This window comes from Callithrix jacchus, chromosome 8 (assembly GCF_049354715.1).
Source record: "Callithrix jacchus isolate 240 chromosome 8, calJac240_pri, whole genome shotgun sequence".
Lineage (NCBI taxonomy): Eukaryota > Metazoa > Chordata > Mammalia > Primates > Cebidae > Callithrix > Callithrix jacchus.
In genome coordinates this window covers 135,794,028-135,815,228 of record NC_133509.1, presented here as the reverse complement: position 1 = coordinate 135,815,228, position 21,201 = coordinate 135,794,028, and the positions used below count along the sequence as shown (strand labels likewise).

The following is a 21,201-nucleotide window of genomic DNA, read 5'->3' as shown; positions in this document are numbered from 1 at the left end:
GGTAACAGAGTAAGACTCTGTCTCAAAAAAAAGAAGGGAAAATAATCCTTGTTCCAGTCTACACTTTAATGCTTAGCGTGAGCTGCTACCATTGCTTTCTCACTTGTCATTGATTCATCATTGATTAGCCAATAATAATACAATCAATACCCATGGATTAGAAAAACAGAAAACTGAATATTCCTCTCATCGGATTACAGCAGTGCTGAGCAGTAAAACATATAATGCAAGCCACACAAACACTTGTAAATTTTCTAGAAGCTACAGTTTTAAAAAGGAAAAAGGTGAAATCAATTGTATAATTGCACATTTTATTTAGCCCAATATATACTATCACTGTAACATTTAATCAATATAAATAATTCTATAAATATTTTACCCTTTTTATATTGAGGCTTCTAAACCCAGTATAATTTTCCATGTAGATCACATGTCAATTAGACTAGTCACATTCCAAGTGCACAATGGCCCCTGTGGCTAGCAGTGATGGTATCAGACAGTGCATGTCTACAACCTAATTTCCCACAGAAAGAATACACTATATATCATCCTGTAATGCATCTAAGCATGACATATGGATCAATGGCTCGATCAACATTCTTCATACGTGGCAATGCTGCAGTCATCACTTGCCCATACCTAGCCCTTTTTCTTTCTTTATTTTTTTATTGCATTTTAGGTTTTGGGGTACATGTGAAGAACATGCAAGATTGTTGCATAGGTACACACGTGGCAGTGTGATTTGCTGCCTTCCTCCCCTTCACCTATATCTGGCATTTCTCCCCGTGCTATCTCTCCCCAACTCCCCACCCTCCGCTCTCCCTCCCCTATTTCCCCCAGCCCTTTTTTCTTTTAATTCGTCTATATTTCAAAGATGACACGATGAGTTACTATAAACCCACCAGCTTCTTGCCCAATAGAATACTGATAATCACTTCCAATCTTCCTATGTGCTGCCCTCTTCTGCAGCTGATGACACAGGTCTTTATCAATGGAGGGCTGCTTAAATCAACAGTGGTGTAGAATGTACACAAATATTAAATGTCCAGCAACACAAATAAAATAGCCTGACTGTATTTTTAATGGAAGTGGCGTTGAGTTGGATTAATCACGAACGCTGATTCATGGATCATTCTCGTCATTGGTCCATGCATGTTCTGTAATATTTTAATATGCGGAGCTTTTTATTTCTTTTTAATTCTTTTAAATAACATATTTCTTTTATTTCTTTTAGATAATAATACAACATCCATGAACAAATCATCCAAACCAAGAACAAGGACTCTCACTGACCTTTCATCAGCCTCCATGCTCCTTGCCCACAGAGAAAGCAGCCCAGCCCTCATCATTACGGAACAGCAGATCGCCTGCAGTGCACTCATTCTGTAGAAGAGAAAGCAGGTGTGAAAGACACTGGATTTAAACTTTTTAAATATTAAAATTGTAGGATCCTAGATTAAGCATAATCCTTGGCTTGCGCCACATCCTCAACATTGGCCCCTGGTTGGCCCTCTTTCTCGACACTGACTCACTTCATTCTTAATTGACTTAATCAATTGATTATTTTAATTATTAATTTAATGAACATCATCGAGTGGATCACCTAAAATAAAAAGGAGATTGAGGACCATGATGAACCCGTCTATGTGCCCCTCTTATGTGAGTGACAGGCCAGGTAGGGAGAGCCCACATCATCTGGCCAGCAGGACTGTGGAGTTGCTGTGAGGTGGCACTGCTCAGTGCCTCCTATTCTTTTTGTAAGTGGAAGTGGTTCTTGTGGCCTTTGTGTCTATAGAAAATTTACCATATGAGACAGATAACCTATTTAAGATCTTTGAGTTTTAAAAATCTATTCGCTTATTGATTTTTATAATATAATCAATGAAAACACCAAAAGTCTACCATTAAAACCAAGAAAAACAGTAGTACACTAGATAGATAGATAGATAATCTTTAGTTTTTTAGATTTTTTTTCTCCATTACTGGAGAAATAGAAATCTTTATATAATGGGCTTCACCTGTTCAGAAACGTATGGATATATTTGAATCATGACACACTTTCATCATTGGTCAAAGCTCAGCCTTCTTTACACACAATGACAACGAGGTGCATCTGTCTACACGTTCCTCACTAACAAGTGTAACACAAGAGATCTCTTATTTATGGAATACACTCGCATTGACTTAAACATCACAAACCCTGGTCTATGTTACGTTATGATCCTTGCCCTATGCAATGGAATCTCTAGTGTTTATCAATCATTTTTAAAGTAAATAATTTCATATGATGAATATTCACAAAGCTTCTATTCAACACGCTATGACTTTGACGGTAAGTTTTTGATCCTTTACCATCAAGATACATAGACCTTCAACATTAGAGAAATGTTCATGGAAACTATGGGGTACACATTCATGTAATACTCAATAGTTATCAAATAAACGAATAAGCCTATGTTGTTTTTTCATGAATGACTTTTTTTGCCAGTGAACCTCAATTGTACAGAACTGGATTAATCATATTTGTTTCAAAAAACATTCCCATCATTGGCTGATATGGTTTGGCTCTGTGCCTCTACCCAAATCTCATCTTGAATTATACTCCCATAAATCCTGGTGGGAGATAATTTGAATCATGGAGCAGTTTCCCCCATACTGTTCTCATGGTAGTGAATAAGTCTCATGAGAACTGATGGCTTTATCAGGGGTTTCTGCTTTTACATTTTCCTCATTTTCTTTTGCCACCACCATGTAAGAAGTGTCTTCTTCTCCTGCCATGATTCTGAGGCCTCCCCAGCCATGTGGAACTGTAAGTCCAACTAAATCTCTTTTTCTTCCCAGTCTTGGGTATGTCTTTATCAGCAGTGTGAAAACAGACTAGTACAGTAAATTGGTACCAGGAGTGGGGTTTATTGCTGAAAAGATACCCAAAAATGTATGAGTGACTTTGGAACGGGTAACAGACAGAGGTTGGAACAGTTTGGAGGGCTGAGAAGAAGACAGAAAAAGGTGGGAAAGTTTGGAACCTCCTAGAGACTTGTTGAATGGCTTTGACAAAAATGCTGATAGTGATATAAACAATAAGGTCCAGGCTGAGGTGGTCTCAGATGGAGATGAGGAACTTCTTGGGAACTGGAGCAAAGGTGATTCTTGTTATATTTTAGCAAAGAGGATGGCAGCATTTTGCTCCTGCCCTAGAGATTTTTGGAACTTTGAACTTGAGAGAGATGATTTAGGGTATCTGGAGGAAGAAATTTCTAAGCAGCAAAGCATTCAAAGGGGGGCTTGGGTGCTATTAAAAGCATTCCATTTTAAAAGGGAAACAGCATAAAAGTTCAGAAAATTTGCAGCCTGGTGATGTAGAAAAGAAAAACCCGTTTTCTGAGAAGAAATTCAATCTGGCTGCAGATATTTGCATAAGTAACAAGGAGCTGAATGTTAATCCCCAAGACAATGGGGAAAATGTGTCCAGGGCCTGTCACAGGTCTTCATGGCAGCTCCCCTACATCACAGACCCAGAAGTCAAGGAGGAAAAAATGGGTTGATGGGCTGGGCCAAGGGTCCCCATGCTGTGTGCAACCTAGGGACTTGGTACTCTGAGTCCCAGCCACCTCAGCCATTGCTAAAAAGGGCCAAGGTAAAGTTCAGCCCATGGTTTCAAAGGGTGCAAGCCCCAAACCTTGGCAGCTTCCACCTGGTATCGAGCCTGCAAGTGCACAGAAATCAGTAATGGAGGTTTGGGAACCTCCACCTGGATTTCAGAAGACGTATGGAAACACCTGGATGCCTGGGCAAAAGTTTGCTGCAGAGGTGAGGCTCTCATGGAGAACCTATGCCAGGGCAGTGGAAGGGAAATGTGGGGTTGATGGCCCAACACAGAGTCCCTACTGGGGCACCGCCTAGTGGAACTCTGAGAAGAGGGCCACCATCCTCCAGACCCCAGAATGGTAGATCCATAAGCTTCTACCACCATGCACCTGGAAAAGCCACAGACACTCAACGCCAGGCTGTGAAAGCAGCCAGGAGGGAGGCTGTACCATGCAAAGCCACAGGGCCAGAGATGCCCAAGGCCACGGGAACTCACCCCTTGCATCAGCATGACCTGGATGTGAGACCTGGAGTCAAAGGAGATCATCTTGGAGCATTAAAATTCAACTGCCCCGCTGGATTTTGGACTTGCATGGGCCCTGCAACCACTTTGTTTCGGCCAATTTCTCCCATTTGGAATGGCCGTATTTACCCAGTATCTGTACCCTCATTGTACCTAGAGAGTAGTTTGCTTTTGATTTTACAGACTCATAAGCCGAAGGGACTTGCCTTGTCTCAGATGAGACTCTGGACTGTGGACTTCTGGGTTAATGCTGAAATGAGTTAAGACTCTGGGAAACTGTTGGGAAGGCATGATTGGTTTTGAAATGGGAAGACATGAGATTTGGAGGGGCCAGGGGCAGGATGATGTGGTTTGGCTCTGTGTCCCCCCTCAAATCTCATCTCTTGGGGGCGATTTCCCCCATTCTGTTCTCACGGTAGTGAATAAGTTTCATAAGTTCTGATGATTTAACCCGGGTTTCTGCTTTTGCATCTTCCTCATTTTCTCTTACCTCCACCTCTTTTTCTTCCCAGACTTGGGTATGCCTTTATCAGCAGTGTGAAAACAAACTAATAACTGGCTCATAATCCACTTTTATTTAATTTTTGTATTGATGTATTCATATTTAATATTCAAAAAACTGCCATGAACCAAACACCTGACACAAGTGACTGATACAGTAGCCACATGTGACTATTTAAATTTAAAGTAATCAAAATTAAGTCACATAAAAAATTCAGTTACTCATGAACACCAGCCACATTTCAAGGACTCAATAATCACACGTGACTAGTAGCTACCCTATTGTACAGAACACGTTACAGAACATTTCCATCACTGCAGAAAGTTCTATTGCGGCCATGAATGGTGGTTCACACCCGCAATCCCAGCACTTTGGGAGGCCAAGGCCAGGGGGTTGCTTGAGCCCAGGAGTTTGAGACCAGCGTGGGCAACATGGGGAAACCCCATCTCTACAAAAAATACAAAAATTAGCTGGGCATGGTGGTGCACAGCTGTAGTATACCATCTACTCAGGAGGCTGAGGTGTGAAGATCACCTGAGCCCAGGGAAGTCTAGCCTGGGAAACAGAATGAAACCCTGTCTCAAGGCAAAAAAAAGGGGGGGTGGTTATAGTCTGGAACTTTTTCTAATGAACCTAATTGAATTAATCATAATCCCCACTCCATGAAACACCATCGTTGGTTTATGCTAACACTCTTCGATTTAATTTGATAGTTTCTAAAGAAGTTTTAATGAGCAACCATAAATCCAATCTCTCTCTAATAGAATGCTCACATCATCTTTCATCTCTTCGTGTGCTCCTTACTCAGAGTGAATAGCCCAGATTTCTATTTATGGGCAAACGTGTAAATAAACTATGCACATGGGCTAAATGAAATACAAAACAGCTGGCAAAGGGAGTGAAACAGGGTAGATTATTTGTACGGCAGTCAGAATTTAATTAACTATAATCCTTTCATTCTTGGACCATTCTCATCATGAGTCCATGTTTTGGCCTTTGTTTTATTTCATACATTTATGTAATTATTTATTTATTTATAGTACTAAAATCAACATCCAACATGTCCCCATGCAAAAACCAGAATATTAACTAACTCTTTAACCAATGCATTTACATTTTTTTTTCAGATGGAGTCTTGCTCTGTTGCCCAGGCTGGAGTGCAGTGGCTCTTGGCTCACTGTAACCTCCACCTCCCAGGTTCAAGCGATTCTCCTGCCTCAGGCTGCGGAGTAGCTGGGATTACAGGCATGTACCACCACACCCAGCTAATTTTTGCATTTTTAGTAGAGACGGTGTTTCACCAAGTTGGTCAGGCCGGTCTCGAATTCCTGACCTCGTGATCCACCCGCCTCAGCCTCCCAAAGTGCTGGGATTACAGGTATGAACCACCACACTCAGTGCCTAAACAATGCATTTTTAAAAGGCCCTTCAATGAACTGAATTGGAATAATCATAATTCGAGGATAATGAGTATTGTGCTTTCCTCCCACATGGTCTTGAGGTCTGTCTCAAGAGAGTGAATATAAATTCTAGGTCTGCCCTGATGGAGATCCAGGAGAGGTGGTCATGGGTGTTTACAGTGTATTTTTTATGGGATACGTCTTTATCCTGGCAAACAGTGTAACACCCAAGTATCCTAACCCATTACCAGGTGTCCCTCTCAAAGGAAACTCGTTTACACTGGCAGTCCCCTTATGATTCTTGTCTGATCCATGTCCAGTCTACCAGCCACTCTCTAGGAGATCTCCAACCAGGAAAGAAGTTTGATTTAAGTGTATTGGTCAGGTGAGACACACAGGAAGCAACTCAACAAAACACATGAAATGAGACAACAGAAGCGGTTTATTACTTACAGGTCCCGTGTGCCTCACACAGCCACCAGGAAGGGGAAAGCCTGCCCTGTGGTCTAGGGCATCTCCCAAGCAGGCTTCCTTCAGAGTTCTCACTGGTGAGTTTAGAGCAAGCCACTATATCTGTGTGGTCCACATAGGCTGTGGGGTCAGTGAGGAAAGTCAAGTGGGCTGCGTCTAGCTGTTCCTTAGGGAGGCAGTATCCTGGAAGTGGCTGTACAAGGTAGTTATATCTGGATCTGTCACATTAAGAACTGGGGGGACTCGAAGAACTGCAAATTGTGTCAAGGGTGAGTAAGCCTGCTTCTGGAATTAGAACGTTAAACTTGGGTTCAAAACGGATGCTGAAGCTACATACAATAAAAAGAATTTACTACATGTAAAATGAGATACAGTCACCTTTGTCCCATGTTTGCCCTCTCTTGTTTTATTCATGTGGTTGTTCATTCATTCACTTGCTTATTTATGAACACCCTTGAATAACTGTCCAGGCAAGACTGAAGAACATCAACTATTAATTACATTTTCCTTGAGTACCTTATCTACCCAAATAAGAGTGAAAATTCTCATAAATATTGCATGACTACATAAACTATGATTTGTCCATTCCGTGCAACAGACAGCAACTATTAGACAAATGAACACCCTGGATCATTTTTAATGGCCTTTATTTCTGTAGAATTTAATTAATAAGCCTCACTTTCTATGAAATATCATCCTCATTATCTATGCTTGGCCCTTTTAAATTTTACTTATCCCTTTAAACAAAAATCATGAAAGAACATTCACGAATTCTACTCAATCAACAGAAAACTACCAAGACCTCACTTCGTTATGTGGCCCTCTGCCACTGACTTAACGCCTCAAACTTCTTCATTAGGGAAGTGTTGATGCAAAAGTGCGGCACATAAATTAACAGCAGAATGCTGCTGAAATGAATGAAACAGCATAAATATTCGTGTTTTAATGTCTCACAACTTTGTAGAGCTGTGTAATCATAAATCTTAGGTCACAGTACATTGTCTTCAATAGTTCATGCTTGACTCTCTTGATCTTCTTTATACACGCATCTATTTATGTTTAATTACCCCATAAATATATATATAAGCCCACCCCAGCCTGAAAATATGAAAAATAAACAACACATATTACGTAAGTGATACATACAAGATACATGTATAAACATAACACATGATGTGTGTGATATATATGTAGGAGACGTGTGTGTTCCTTTTCTTTGCTCATTTGTTACAGAGAACAGCTCGGTAATATTATTTTTATTTGGTGACAGTTACACTAAATGAAATTAATCACCCTTGGTTCATGACATTCTCATCACGCGAGTCATCTTTGCCTTTATGTATGTGTCCATTCACATTTAATAATGCAATCAACAACCATCAACCAACCGCCCAGCTTCAAAACACCAACACTAAACACTACTTACATTGGTTGGCTCACGGCTCATTTCCCATAGAGTTCACAGTCAAGACCTTCATTGACAAAGTATCATTAATTTCACTCTGGAGCCTCCATTCTGTGGAACACAAGGCTGACACTGAAAAGAATTTTAAAACCTAGATATTTTTTAATGGCCATCAGGTGAGAAGCACAGGATTAATTATCATCTGTGTTCCATGACAGTCCCACCACTGGTCCAAGCATACCTCTCGTTGCATGTAATCGTTCATTTATTAATTTTTATTCTTACGATGAGTGTATTTACCATTCTAATCAAAAACAAGAATTATGACTATCACAAACATACATCCCTCTGAGTCTTACCCAAGAAGGGACCAACGCAGGTATTCTTCCTGAATAACGGATGCAGATGACGCAGACTTGGAGCAGCAATCATCTTCGCCCTTTTCAGTGTTTTCACATATTTTTTTAAAATACAAACACAGATGAATCCACCACTGAACTAGAATGAAAATATCGATTAGTACATCCAAATACCTCTATCCACCAAGGTAAAGGTATTGTTTTATTTTAAATAGTCCACAATTGTACATGAACGGATAAATCTCAGTCTTCAGCTGGTAAAACACGGTCTTTGTGGTCCGTTCTTGGCACTCTCACTTCGTCACTTCTGTACTCGTGTAATTCATTTTTAACTACGCAGCCACTACGCTTCAGGTCACCATTCAGCCCAAGACCAGTGACTCTTCTGTATACTTGTTGACACACTTCCCACCCACAGCCTCAACAGCCTGGAACCCGGGTTTTGTTCTGTAATACCTCACGGAAGCAGAGAATAGAAAGGTGCTTACCAGACCTTACGTATTCTCACTGCACACACAGACAAAGGGAACTGCATGAGGTGATGGATACGTTAATTCGCTTGATTAAGGTAATCACGTCACAATATATGTGTCTATCAAAATGTCACACTGTGCAACGTAAATACATACAATGCAAATACATACAATCGTTATTCATCCGTGATCTATGATAAAGCTGAGGAGTGGGGAACACATTGCCATCACTGGTCCATGCCTGACTGTTAACGCACTCATTCATTTTTAACTGTTCAATCAACACCCATGCAGCCAGGTTTTATTTGCCCATAGTCACCTTCTCTGGCACGGAAACCCCAGCGTGCCCATTCTATGGAACATAAAGCCCATTAGAAGAAAGAAAATAGCCTGTGAGGCCTTTTCTGTTTGTTAATGTCAGGTTACCAGACCTGGATTAGTTATAATCCTTTGCCTAAAACACATTCTCAAAATTGTCCCATTTGGGGTCTTTATTACCTTGTTTCTTTATTCCTTGATTATTTTTAATAACAAAATTAATAGCCACAAACCCTTCTGATCTCTTTTTTAATGTCCCTCAATTGTGGAGAATTAATCACCATTCCTGGTTTACATCCCACTCCTGTCCTTGCTGCCAGCATGCCTCTCTCTTAGTGTATTGATTGTTAAAACCACCCTTAAAGTAAAATAAATAAATTTTTTAAAAAATAACACTTTAAAAAAAAATAATAACACTTTAATAAACATCTTTAAACATTAAAAAAAACCACCCTTGACAATTACCACTGATGTCTCCACCTCCATCCCTCCCCCTCTCATGCCCCTGCCTCCTTCTACCTTAAACAATCACTCCCAAATCTCCTGGATACAATCCCTTTCCAAATATATGTTTATATATATGTAAATAAATTTAAAACATATATGTAATATATGTATTCGTAAATATTTTCCATGGATCAGTGGCTTGCAGAATTTTTCAACTGAAGGCTAAAAAGAAGGGTCAAGGGAGAGTGTGAAATACACAAGCTTGACTTCAGAGCACACCTACCACTGGGGAATTGGCAAAAATCCTCAAACAAAGATGGCAGAGGCTTCAACCCCTATGCTCATGTCACGAGCCAGTGAGCGCAGTGGTTGCAGCACATATGCTCACACCTCAGTGCCCCCCAAATCCAACCTCAACCCACAACTAGCTGGGCAACATCAGGAAAGCAAACTAACCTCTCTGTGCCTGTTTCCTCCTCAGGCAAGACAGTCACAGCACTAGTCCCCAAGCAGAGTTACCTTATTATACACCAATGGCAACCAGGTTAAAAAAAAAACAAACCCTCCACCCCACCTCTGAGTCCCTCCCTCACCCAAATCTTGGCTCCCTCTGCAGCAGCTCTGGTGTTAGACAGACAGACAGACCAGGTTCCACCCCAGCAGGCACTCGTGAGCTGTGTAACTGCAGAGACGTGACCTGGCTTCTCTGTCTTGTGCCCCGACTTGTACGATTTGTAGAATGAGGAACGCAGCGCCCTCGTGGGTCCAACCGGAGGGTGACCTGAACTATCGCCCAGCCCTCAAGTAGCCCGCCTTGCACACCTGTGCACACCCACCCTATCCCTGTCCCATGCCGCCCACCCCACTGCTCAGACAGTCCCCAGTTTGATCAAAGAAATGAATTAGCTCAATGCTCAGGTCAAGCCAAGGGTTTGGGGGAAGGATGGGACTCGGGCAGGAAATTGTTGGGGTCTGTTCTTTTTTGGACATGCCATCAGAGCTAAAACAAGTGCCCTGAAGAACAGAAATCCAACTAAGGGATGAGCTTTGGAAAATGAAAATTCACTTTGTGAAATGGGACTGCCTTTGGGGAAGTCTACGCCATGAGATTCTTGATGTCCAACTTGATTCCAAGAAACCAAAGGAGGCTTCACTATGGGCCCCACCACCCATACACAGCCAGTTTCCCTCTTACCCTCCCCGCCTGTCCTGGGTGGGCACCACCTGGCACAACTGTTCTCAGAGCAACTCAGGGACCTAAAAATAATTCTATATATTATGTATAGTTATGGTGTACGTGGATATTGTCATATATACATCAATCTGTCCATTGGGGACTTTCACAAGGGAGTCATGGGAAGACCACCAGTGTGGAGACTGGCTCCTGCCTTCTTCATACCGTGGGGTCCCTTGAGGAAGGCCTGTCCCCTCCCCGAGCCTCAGGTGGCAATCTTCCCACCAGCCTTTCCTCCCTCCCAAGTGGTGTGAAAATGAAAAGCATCACACTTTAAGTACAGGTTCCCTCCAAGCAGCAAGGATCATTAATATTGTACCTCCTGTACCCAGCACGTAGTGTTCACAGCATGCCTCAGCATACATTATCTCATTTGATTCTCACGACAGCCCTGCGGATTAGACATAATAATCATAATTAGCCAATATTTATTGAATGCATACTCTGTACCAAGCACCACGCTGCCTACTTTGCATACATTGACACTCCTCTGGGGTGGATACAATTCCACAGTATCTTATAAATTTCCCCCCGGCAATTTTTGAGCATGCACTTTGTACTGGTACTGGGTCTGGGTGCTGGGAATACAGCAATGGGCAAAACGGACAGATCCCCACCCTATGAGAATTCGCATCCTGGTGGGTGGATAGGAGCAGAAAACCATCAGAAAAGGTGAGTATAATGCATGGGATCAAAGATTGTGAGAACTGGGGAGGAAAATAAAGCAGGAAGGGGCAGGCAGTGGCACGAGGGAGGAAGTCACTGCGATGACGATGACTGAGCAATGACATTACTAGTTCTGTTTTATACCTAAGGAAACAGACTCGGGGGAGTTAGATGACTTGTAAGTGGCCCCCCAGCAAAGCGATGCTGAGCCAGGAGGCAAACACGGGCAGCGTGGCTCCGGAGCCACCCTTTCCACTGCTTCCCCATGCCTCATTTTGGCAGCAAACTCCTGCAGCCAGCCCGCAACTTGAGTGTGAGAGTAAATCATGAGGAGCTGTGAAGGTTTCTCCCACACAGGCAGCCCCCAAAGCAGAGGGAATTCCCAGGCTGTACCATTAGACCTGAATGAGTGAATCAACTGTCCTTCTCGGAGGAGCTGCAGGGGTTACAGTTCTCACAGGACGCGCCCAGACTCTGGAGTCAGGCAATGCTGGGATCACAGCGAAACTCAACATGCTAAACCCATATCCTCCCACCTAGATGTTAGGGTATCTGATGCCCCCCCAGAGCCACCCCACACACAGCCACATGCCACCTGGGCTCAGGTTACAGACATGATGTACCGGGAATGGGAGGAGGCCACCCGGTCCTCAAGCCCCACATGGTAAGAGTCTCAGAATTTTTCCAGCTGGCAGCCTCCAAAAGAACAAGTCAAGAAATGTTTCTAAAATAACTATTTTATCCCCCAAAAAAACAGGTAGGGAAAGAAGTTTAATGAAATCATACATGAGAACTGGAAAACCTTGTCCACTACTGTGAGAAACCATGAAGGTTAACGAATTTCATTCAACCTCAGAAGCTTTAATTAAGAGACTTTTAACGATTTACCTTGCCTTTTACCGACTCAGCTTCTCACCAGCTCCCATCCAACCCCTGTGTAACTCCCTATATGGCAAGGAAAGTCCTCCACAGGAGTTTCGCCTCTCCTAGGGCTTAATCTTTCCTTAGATGGATCATGTCCCTTTGCTGATGGAACTCTTACTTCCATCACTAGAACTTCTAGTTTTAAATTAGTATTTCTGTTTCAATTCCATTGATTCTCTCTCCAAAGACAAGCTCACAGGCGTCTCTGAGCACCCCTTCAGCTATTGATTCTTATCTGACAATGATATCAAATGACGCCTCAATAACAATACTTATAACGACTGTCATTTTCACTGTAGGTAAATACTTGTTGAATGCTCATCACCTGGAAGCCTTCTTTTCTCGGGGGGTGGGGGAGACAGGGTTTCCCTCTGTCGCCCAGGCTGAGCGCAGTGGCACAGCCTTGACTTTCCAGCAATCTTCTCCTCTCAGCCTCCCAAGTAACTAGGACCACAGATGTGCACCACTACACCCAGATAATTTTTTAGCTTTTCTGTAGAGATTGGGGAGGGTCTCCCTATGTTTCTCAGGCTGTTTTCAAACTCCTGGGCTCAAGTGATCCTCCCACGTCAGCCTCCCAAAGTGCTGGGATTACAGGCATGAGCCACCACGCCCAGTCTGGAATGCTCTCTTTTAAGGAATTTATATGTTTGCCTGATTTAATCCTCAAGGACTAACTTGTAAGGTACTATCACTATTAGTAAGGTACCACTGGTACGACTGAAGAAACTGAGGCACAGAAATAAAATACGTTGTCCAAACTCACAGGCGCAGCTGAGTTCGAAACCTTAGCACCTGGAATGTGTGAGGCAGGGCCCACACATTCTGAATAGGTTCTCAAAACCCGTGTGCTAACATTAAGCCAGATGTGCAGCGAGGCTCCCTGATTGCCACTCAGACCTCCGTCCCGTCCTCACCCTCCTCGTCTGGCACAGGGGTCACTTTTACAAACGCTACCATTAGCATTCAGTCAGAATACGAGATGCCAGGAATCTAATTTGACTTGATTAAGTGTACTGCAGTGATATGTGTGGCCTTTGTGTGATCATTACAAATACAACACACTAGAGATATTACGTGGGAAATAAACTTGGATTTGATTGGATGAGAAGTTCAGTTAACTGACAGAGCAAGAGAGTGAGTCCAACATGAGTGAACCCCAAGGCATGCGGAGCTTTTCAGACATGGTCAAAGAAAAGGAAATAAACAGGTTGAGGGGATAAGTTTGGAAGGAAAGAAGACTAGAGTTCAAATCCTGGGTCTGCACTGGCTCCCTCTGATTTGGGGTAAGTCACTTACCACTCCTAAACTCTGGTTTCCTTTTGCTTAATTAAGAATGGAAATTGCTATCATGGAGGCTGGCTGTGATGATTTAGAGGAGATAAAATTATGCCAAGTGCCAATGAAGGGCTGTGCATGCGGTTGGGGCTTAGGGCTTAGTCATCCAGGAGAGCAAGTGGAAAGGCAGATGCCTGCTCTTCCTCAGCGCTGCGTAAAAACAGCAGAGACAGGGAGTTGCCACTGAGCAGCTCACGGAGCACCACGGCTGGGACTTGATCCCTGTAAGCTGCCATCCCACCTGTTGTCCCACAGCCACCTGAGCCAGCCAGTGTGCTCAGAGGCAGAACAGAAGGCAGGAGCTTCACCAGCAAGCTCCACTCAGAGGGAACCTCTCTTCGAAGATAAGTAAGCCTTTGATCTTGGTGAGAAATTGACTATTCTCTCTCATTCCTCTCTCCTTCCACCACCTGTGCTTCAGTCCACTCATCCGTCTTACCAGCTTCCATCAGGTAGCCAGCCATCTCTCCATCTATGCATGTATCTGGATGCAGTCATCCTCCCTCCACCAGACCTCACATCCATCCTTCCACCTCTCCATTTTGCAGAGAAATCACACAGACCTGAGTTGGAATCCTGAGTCTTGCTTCCCAGCCGACTTTGGGCAAGTTACGAACCTCTCAAAGTCCTCTAGTCTGTAAAATAAAGGGAAATCAGATGTTGCCAGGGTGAGGATTTAAAGAGAGTGGACACATACCCGTGTCTGGCCTCAGCAAAGTCATTAAATGTTCATTCCCTCTGCTTCTGCAATCTGGCTGGGAATTATGCAAGGAAAAAAAGGCCACCACATCTTGCATGACATGTTGAGAAGTGCTTTTTAGAAATTATCTGCGATGTTTCAGTGGTTTCTCTGGCGGCACCCAGGGCTGGGCAGTGGTCAAGGTGGTTTGGGGTGGTGGTCCCCCACAGACTCAGAGTAGAGAGTGCCATCTAGTGGATAGGCACCTGCCGGGGTCCCCTGTTGGTCCCAGGTCACAACTGCTGAGGTCAGGCAGCTGAACGGTGAGCCAGGAGGTCCAAGCGAACCCAGACGCCCCCCACTCTAGGCTGCCCTTTTTGGGATGGGTGGGAGTGCTGTTTTAATCACTCAGGGAGCCTGGGCTGCCAGGACCTTTGTTTTATGGACGATAGCCAGCTGTGTTATGCCTCCTGCCCCTGCCCAACTCCCCTTTAAAGATTTCTGGGAAAAAGAACTACTCTAGCAGCTACTGTTTGCTGAGTGTCTCTAACGTATTAGACGTGAGGCTGGGGGCTTCAGGGGTTAATGTTCTAACCCTCCCGAGGACCCAAGCAGAGACCCAGAATTTACCCCATTTTGCAGTGAAAACACTGAGGTTTGCTGAGATTGGGTTTCTCATTTAAGGTCCAGGCAGATATTCAATCCCTAAATTTGTGTCCCTACTTACCTTTGAGAGCCCCAGATCCCCTTGAAAGAGCAGGAGATCCTTTCAACACTGACTTGACCAAGCCAACTGTAAAAGAAATGTAGGAGTCGATCGAGAGTGTTTGCCGGACGGTGTTATGGAAATGCTACTGATTTTTTATCTGTGATAATGGTATTGTGGTTATATTTTTAAGAAAGAAAATTTCTTATTTATAAATATAAACAAAAAATGCTCAGAGGAAACAATATGGTGTCTGAAATTTACTTGGAAGTAGTCCAGGGGTAGGAGTTGAGGCGTGGGAGCAGAGGCAGAGTTTAGGGTTTAGATGAAACAAGAGGGGCCAGGGTTTGATGAACACTGTTTCTGGGTGATGACAATATGAGCACTGAGCGAACTGTGTAAGAATATGCACTATCGTCTCCACTTTTGTGTTGTTTGAAATTTCCTATAATAAAGGGAGTTCTAAATCAACAAGTGAACATACAGTGCGGGAGATAAAGGGCTGGGGGTGGAGGGTGCCAGTCACAAGAGCAAAGGGGCCTGGGGTAGGAGAGAAATCTTGCCGGGTAGTAGGAACTGATTCACAGAGGCAAATCCCTCAAAGTGAAAAGGGAACTAGAGGGGCTGCATCCAGAGAGAAGAGAATCATTCCACGTTCAGTGGACTGAGGACCATGTACCAGGGTGCAGAGTGCTGCAGAAGCCCAGAGAGCCCTGAACCCCCCACCCAGTGCTCCTCACGCCACCCTCACTCCCAGCCCACCTCCCCAAGCCCTCCAGTTCCCTCCCTGACCCCAAGACCCCTCCCTGGCTGGAAAAGGGCCTGAGGGTACCTCTCTTCAAGGCAGAGCGGTGCCTGAGTCGCCCTTCCCTGGGACCCTGGTCCCACTTTGGTTACTGGGACAACGCAGTGTCCCATTAGACAAGCTTTGAAGGAAGACTCGGGTGGCCGGCTCAGTCATGCCGGGAAGGATTCAGCTGTCTAGCTTTCTCAAATGCTTTCTTTTTTGTTTTTTTCTTTGTCTTTCTTCTGGCTTTTACTTTTTTTATTTTTATTTTTATTTTTTTGAAAGATAGGAGTTGATGCTTTTGCCCTAAAACTGTGTGCCAAGCCGCTCTGGCTGTGCTCGGCCCCACTCTTCCCCGTATCTCTGGAGCGAGCCCTCCTTTCCGTCCTTCGTGGGTGCAAGCTGACAAGCGCCGACCCCGGATCCACACCCACCTCCCTCTGCCCCTTGGTCCAGCCGCCACGCCCTGCCTCCTCCCCCACTCTTCTCTTTCTGGCCCCTCGGCTTCCTGGGCGCCCGGCCACCACGCAGCGCCTGGAAGCCAGCGCTCCCTCCCTCCCTCGTCTCATTCCCCACTTTGGAAAGACACCGGACAGGACCTCTCCGGCTGCTGCATTGCAGCGCAGCCGCCCGTGAGGGAGGGGCGCGCCCTGCAGCCCCCGCCCCCCGCCGCGACCACCGCCGCCCGGCAGCCCCCGGCCCCCAACCCGGGCCCGGGCTCCCCGGCTCCCCGGCTCCCCGGCTCCCCTGGACCGCACGCATCTGTCGCAGTTAAAAGCGCCGCTGCCTGAGCAAAAGCGCCGGCCCCTCTTGCCTGTCCCCCTCCTCACTTTTCGGACTCAAAAATGTGGCCCAGGCAGCCCCCTTGTGGCACGTGGGGGCGCCACAGACGCCTGGCTGGTGTCTGAAGAATTCAGACTGTCTGATTCCACCGCACCGTGAGTTGGCACAAATCTTCGGTGGCCCAACTCCTACCCATGCAGAACTCCGCTCAGCGGCCTCTCTGAGTGGGGGGGCACCTCTCCCCTCCCCTTTCCCCGTCCACACCTCTCCCTTCTCCCTCCAGGAAGGAACGGAAGGAACTCTCCTGTTGAATATTGCTCTGACAAGCAGACAGGTGTCTGGCAACCGCGATCGTGGTGGTGGGGGAAGAGGGGGGCCGGGAAGGTGGTGGGAACGGGGGCTTTTCTCGAAATGGTGTTTGGTTTCCATCTCTTATCTCCCAAATGGGAAACCGAGGTGCGGGGAGGGCCATAGTCCCTGTCTGTGTCAGACTCAAGGCTGCAGAGCCTCCTCCAAGTCCAGCCTGGGGCATTTCCCTGAGGTGCTGGGGCACCCTTAAGCTGTGCCCCCTCTTCCCTCTCCCACTTGCCCAGCCCCAGCCCCTCCAGATCTGGTTCTCCCTGTCCGGAAGCCCCGGAGGGCCCCTGGATGTTCTGCGTCCTCTCTAACTCACTGTCCACACAAACAAGCCCAGCCCCCTCTGTCTCTATCTGCAATCTACTTGCAGACAGGCAGGGCCCTCTCCACATCAGGTTAATAATGCCATTTTCATAAGCCTCTGCCCATAGGTGCTACCACCTAATTTTGAATCTGCCCTTCAAACGGATTGGGCCACAGAGGAGCTGGGATCTCAAGCACCGCTGGGAGGTGCTTATAACTAATCAATCCGTCCCCTGCCCACCCACACCCCCCCAGCACTCGGCACAGGCTCGCTGAGCAGCCTTCAGCAGCAGGGTGTGGTGGGGAGCCTCGGAGAATCTGGGGTTCCATCCTGGCCCGGCCTCAGACCAGCTGAGAGACGGTGAGTATAGGACTTTGCCTTTCTGTGCCTCAGTTTCCTCATCAATGTAATGGAGCCCATGAGACCAGTGTGCAGGGTTATTGCCCTAGTGAGTTCTTTTCAGACAACCCAGTTCTGGACTTGGTTCCAAGATGGGGCTCCGTAAATCTCCACGCCTTCATCCCCTCTTGGTCGCCTCGACTTAGTCCCTGTTTCTTTCCCCCACCAGACCGACTGAGCTTCAAGGACAGGAAGCCACCGGCATCACTTCATCCCAGCCTCACGCTCGGGACTGGGCCCGGGGAAGGTAGGCACACTGCGCTGGCTTGGGGGATGAGTGTGTGGATGGATGTCTATTCCATAGTCTATGGGATGCCTGGACCCCGCTGGGTTTCTCTTCCCCAGACCCCTCCCTGTCTAAACTGGCCCTTCAAGGAAGCTGCTGGGAAAAATGTTCCTTTATGCCTTCATGCTTTACCCCTCGTGCTGTTAGATACAATGCAAATTCTCGGTCTATTAAATGCAGATGTGTGCTCTGCCTGTCATTTCTGCCGCCTGCTGCATCTTCTGTGAGTTCCTTAGGCCAGGGGCTGCCTCCGGCTGACTTGATTTGTGCGATTAAGCCAGCAGAGGGGACTCTGCCAGGAGAGGTCCCCGTCTGTATTCGGAGCAGGGTATTGAAAGGCCAGGCTGTTTTCTCTCTTGCAACACTTGTTACATACCTCGCTCCCCCTGGGTCCCACCGTCTACTGCACAAGCACTGATGAAGTGTCTGATGTGTGCAAGGCTCACTTATCTCATTTAGTCCTCACTTCAAGCCGGTGACAGAGAAACTCTCATCTCCATTTCACAGGGGAAAAGCTGAGACTCTGAAAAGTAAAGGGAATTGTCTGGCAGCTAGAGAGCAGGGAGTCAAGTCGGTCTGTTGGGCTCAGGGGACCCTAGCCCTGCCTGCTGCTGCTCCTGCTTCTGCTACAGGGCTGACCAGGCTAGCCGGGAGTCCAGCTGCTCCTGCAGGAAAGGCAGGGGGCTGCATAGAGAGCGTTCTCCCTGGCAACTGGAAAAGGGGCCATACAACAACCCGAGAGGGCTCAGAAGCTGCTGAACAGATAGACATGGAGTAGCTGGCCACAGGAGGGGAGCACCGCGCCCTCCCCTGGGCTTCTTGCAGAACAGCAGGGCAAAGAGCTCTGTCCCAGGTCTAGAGGAGCAGAGGCAGAGGTGTTAGCACAGGTCCAGAGGCCCCCAAACCTATTTCCACCATTGGTGGGGGGTTTTGCCATTCAGCACAGAAAGGAGAGGACTGAAAAGAGAGGGAGCCTGCAGCCTGCAGAGATCGGAGGGCAGAGAGGGCTAGGGGACTGCTGCACAGTCAAGAAGTCAGATGCAAAAGGCAGGGGAGGGCTCGGCAAAGCAGCTCCGTATGCGAGCCCTGAGCAGGCTGCTTGGGGGAAGAGGGAGCTCCCTGTTACAGGAGGCATCCGAGCCGAGACAGGCAGGCCGGTGCACGGCCAAGGAGGCTGCAGCATGGCTTCCTGCCCGGGCTGGCAGCCCACATGTTTAGGCCTTTAAGAAGCTCCCGTAGCACCAACTCTCGGGCAGGCGAGCGGGCGAGTGAGCGAGGTGGCCAAAGGGGACCAGGTAGGGGGGTCAGTGCAAGGCTGTGCAGCCTCTCCCAAGTAGCTTGCCCTGGGCTAAATGGCAAAGGCACAGAGATGGTTGGCGGGGTGGCTCTGTCCCATTGAGGCAATGGGGGAGAAGAGCAGAGAATGGGGGTGAGTGCCCAGAGCTGGTGGGGGGAGATGGGGACTGTCCTGCAGCCAACTCCCCTCTCGAGGGCCAGGGCACCTAGAGTGGCCAAGCACCTTCCCTGGCTCCTGGGCCCACAGAGCTGGCCTCTGTCCCCTCTGGGACAACAGGCTGGCAGAGTGATGGAATGAGTAGAGGGAGGGAGTCTGGCAGTTTGAGGAGCCCTTTTCTGGAGGCTGAACAGCAGCCACACAGGCAACCAGCTGCCAGACTGTGACTTGCATGTTCTGGGGACTCGTGAAAGCTCCTCACACAGCAGCAGGGCTGGGGGGCCTGCCTGCTGATGAATGCAGCCCACACTGTGGTCAGGAGCTACCTTTTCTGGCCCATTCACAGGGGTTCAGTTCCCAGGAACTGTGGGTGGACAGAGCCTTTATCAGGGGACCTCTGCTAGACAAGCCTCTGTTCTGCAGTTTCTAAAGGAGTTTTTTTTGCCTTTGTTCCCAGCACAGGCACTCAGCTATGTGTGTGTGCCTATGTGCGTGTGTGTGTGTGAGCATACGGAGGATGGCTGTGAGGCCAGCCAGGGCTCCTTGTCTGTAAAATGCCCAGGGTCCCCAGGAGCAGAGATGCACCTCTGTGGGGCAGAAAAATTTCAGGGAGGGCAGAGTCATTAAAGGATGGAGCCCTTCCTCACTGCCGCCTCATTGTCCCGCTCCTGACAACCCAATCTATCAGCCCTGGGGTCACCACAGCTGCCCCAACCCGCCGTGGGGGGGCAGCATCGCGTTGCTGGTGGAGCGTGCAGGCTGGTTTGCCTTCCTGGGAACAGACAGACAGACGGCCCTGGCAGCTCGGTTGGGCACTGCAAGCCCTTGAGGAAAAACTGTTTCTCAGAGCCTCCGTTTATGTTGGTTTTATTGGTGCTGCTGTTTTAACCTATGAAAGGGTCAATCTGAAGCTGCAGATGTGAAAATGTTTGGGAGAGTGACGTTTACATAAATGGGGGAGGGTGTGCAGAATGAGAGGCACCCACCTGGGAAATTCTGTGAACAGGGATTTCTGGTTCAGGATAGCTGGTGGTGCAGAAATGGTTCTGAAGAGCTTTGGCATAGATATGAAAAGCCACCCACCCAAATCCCTATTAGAGGCAACCGCCATGGGGTAGCAAGCTCTTTAGCCCTTGCCGGCCAGGGAGGGGACAGTGTCCCTACCCCACTTTCTGCTCTGGGTCCCTTGCCCTGTGCTGGAGGAAGTCAGGGCATGGGTTTCTGCCTGAAGCGCAGGAAGAAACTGCAGAGACCTGGGCAGCCGTACACAGAGCCACAGAGAAGTATCCCCCGTGTCAGACGTGCCTGACCAGGCTCACGCTCCCAAGTAAATAAATCAAACGTTTCGGAGAGTGGCGCCTTTGTGCACAGTGGCCGAGGAGGTTCGCTTTTGTGTAAAGACAACGTGCAAGTCATACTCCCACTAGGTGAGGCTGGACCAATGCACAAAAAGCTCATTTAGGCTGAGCCCAGCCCAGGGAGAATTTTCTGTGAAGTTTAGGAGAAGTCAGGTTTAAGCAGAAGTTCTTCCAGGAATTATGAGCCTCTGGAGACTGTAACCACTGTTCCTTCCGAGCGATCCTTGCCAAAGTCCATAAAATATGAGGCTCGGAAAGTCTGCCCAAGGAGGACTCTGACTTTTTTATGCTATTTACGTAAAAATAAACTCTCCCCAAACTTTTTGGGAAAGCCGAATGAAAAGCGGTGGGATACCCCTTCCCTGGCCCCCAGGTGTTGGGGAAGGTACATGTTTGTTTCCCTGGGAAGGTGTCTGGGAGGGGGTGAAGCACCAGCTTTTA

General features: G+C 47.1%; 1 protein-coding gene, 1 long non-coding RNA gene and 1 other non-coding gene across 3 annotated transcripts in view; 1 reads left to right on the top strand and 2 right to left on the bottom strand.

The window, feature by feature from the left end:
- The window catches only part of LOC144577477 (uncharacterized), a 117,876-nt gene extending 113,366 nt beyond the window's left edge, over nucleotides 1–4,510 (bottom strand). The window contains exon 1 of the transcript XR_013521551.1: nucleotides 1,294–4,510. This is a non-coding gene — a transcript (uncharacterized LOC144577477). The remainder of the gene's footprint in view (nucleotides 1–1,293) is intronic.
- Nucleotides 4,511–9,942: 5,432 nt separating this feature from the next.
- LOC144577479 (uncharacterized) lies at nucleotides 9,943–18,473 on the bottom strand. The gene is made up of 4 exons (XR_013521595.1): nucleotides 18,326–18,473; nucleotides 15,055–15,120; nucleotides 14,088–14,283; nucleotides 9,943–11,111 (listed from the first exon to the last, which is right to left on the bottom strand). It is a non-coding gene; the product is annotated as an uncharacterized LOC144577479 (long non-coding RNA).
- The window catches only part of RTL1 (retrotransposon Gag like 1), a 23,409-nt gene continuing 20,040 nt past the window's right edge, over nucleotides 17,833–21,201 (top strand). Inside the window, exon 1 of the mRNA XM_035261507.3 lies at nucleotides 17,833–17,910. The gene's annotated coding sequence lies outside the window, so the exon portion shown is untranslated. The remainder of the gene's footprint in view (nucleotides 17,911–21,201) is intronic.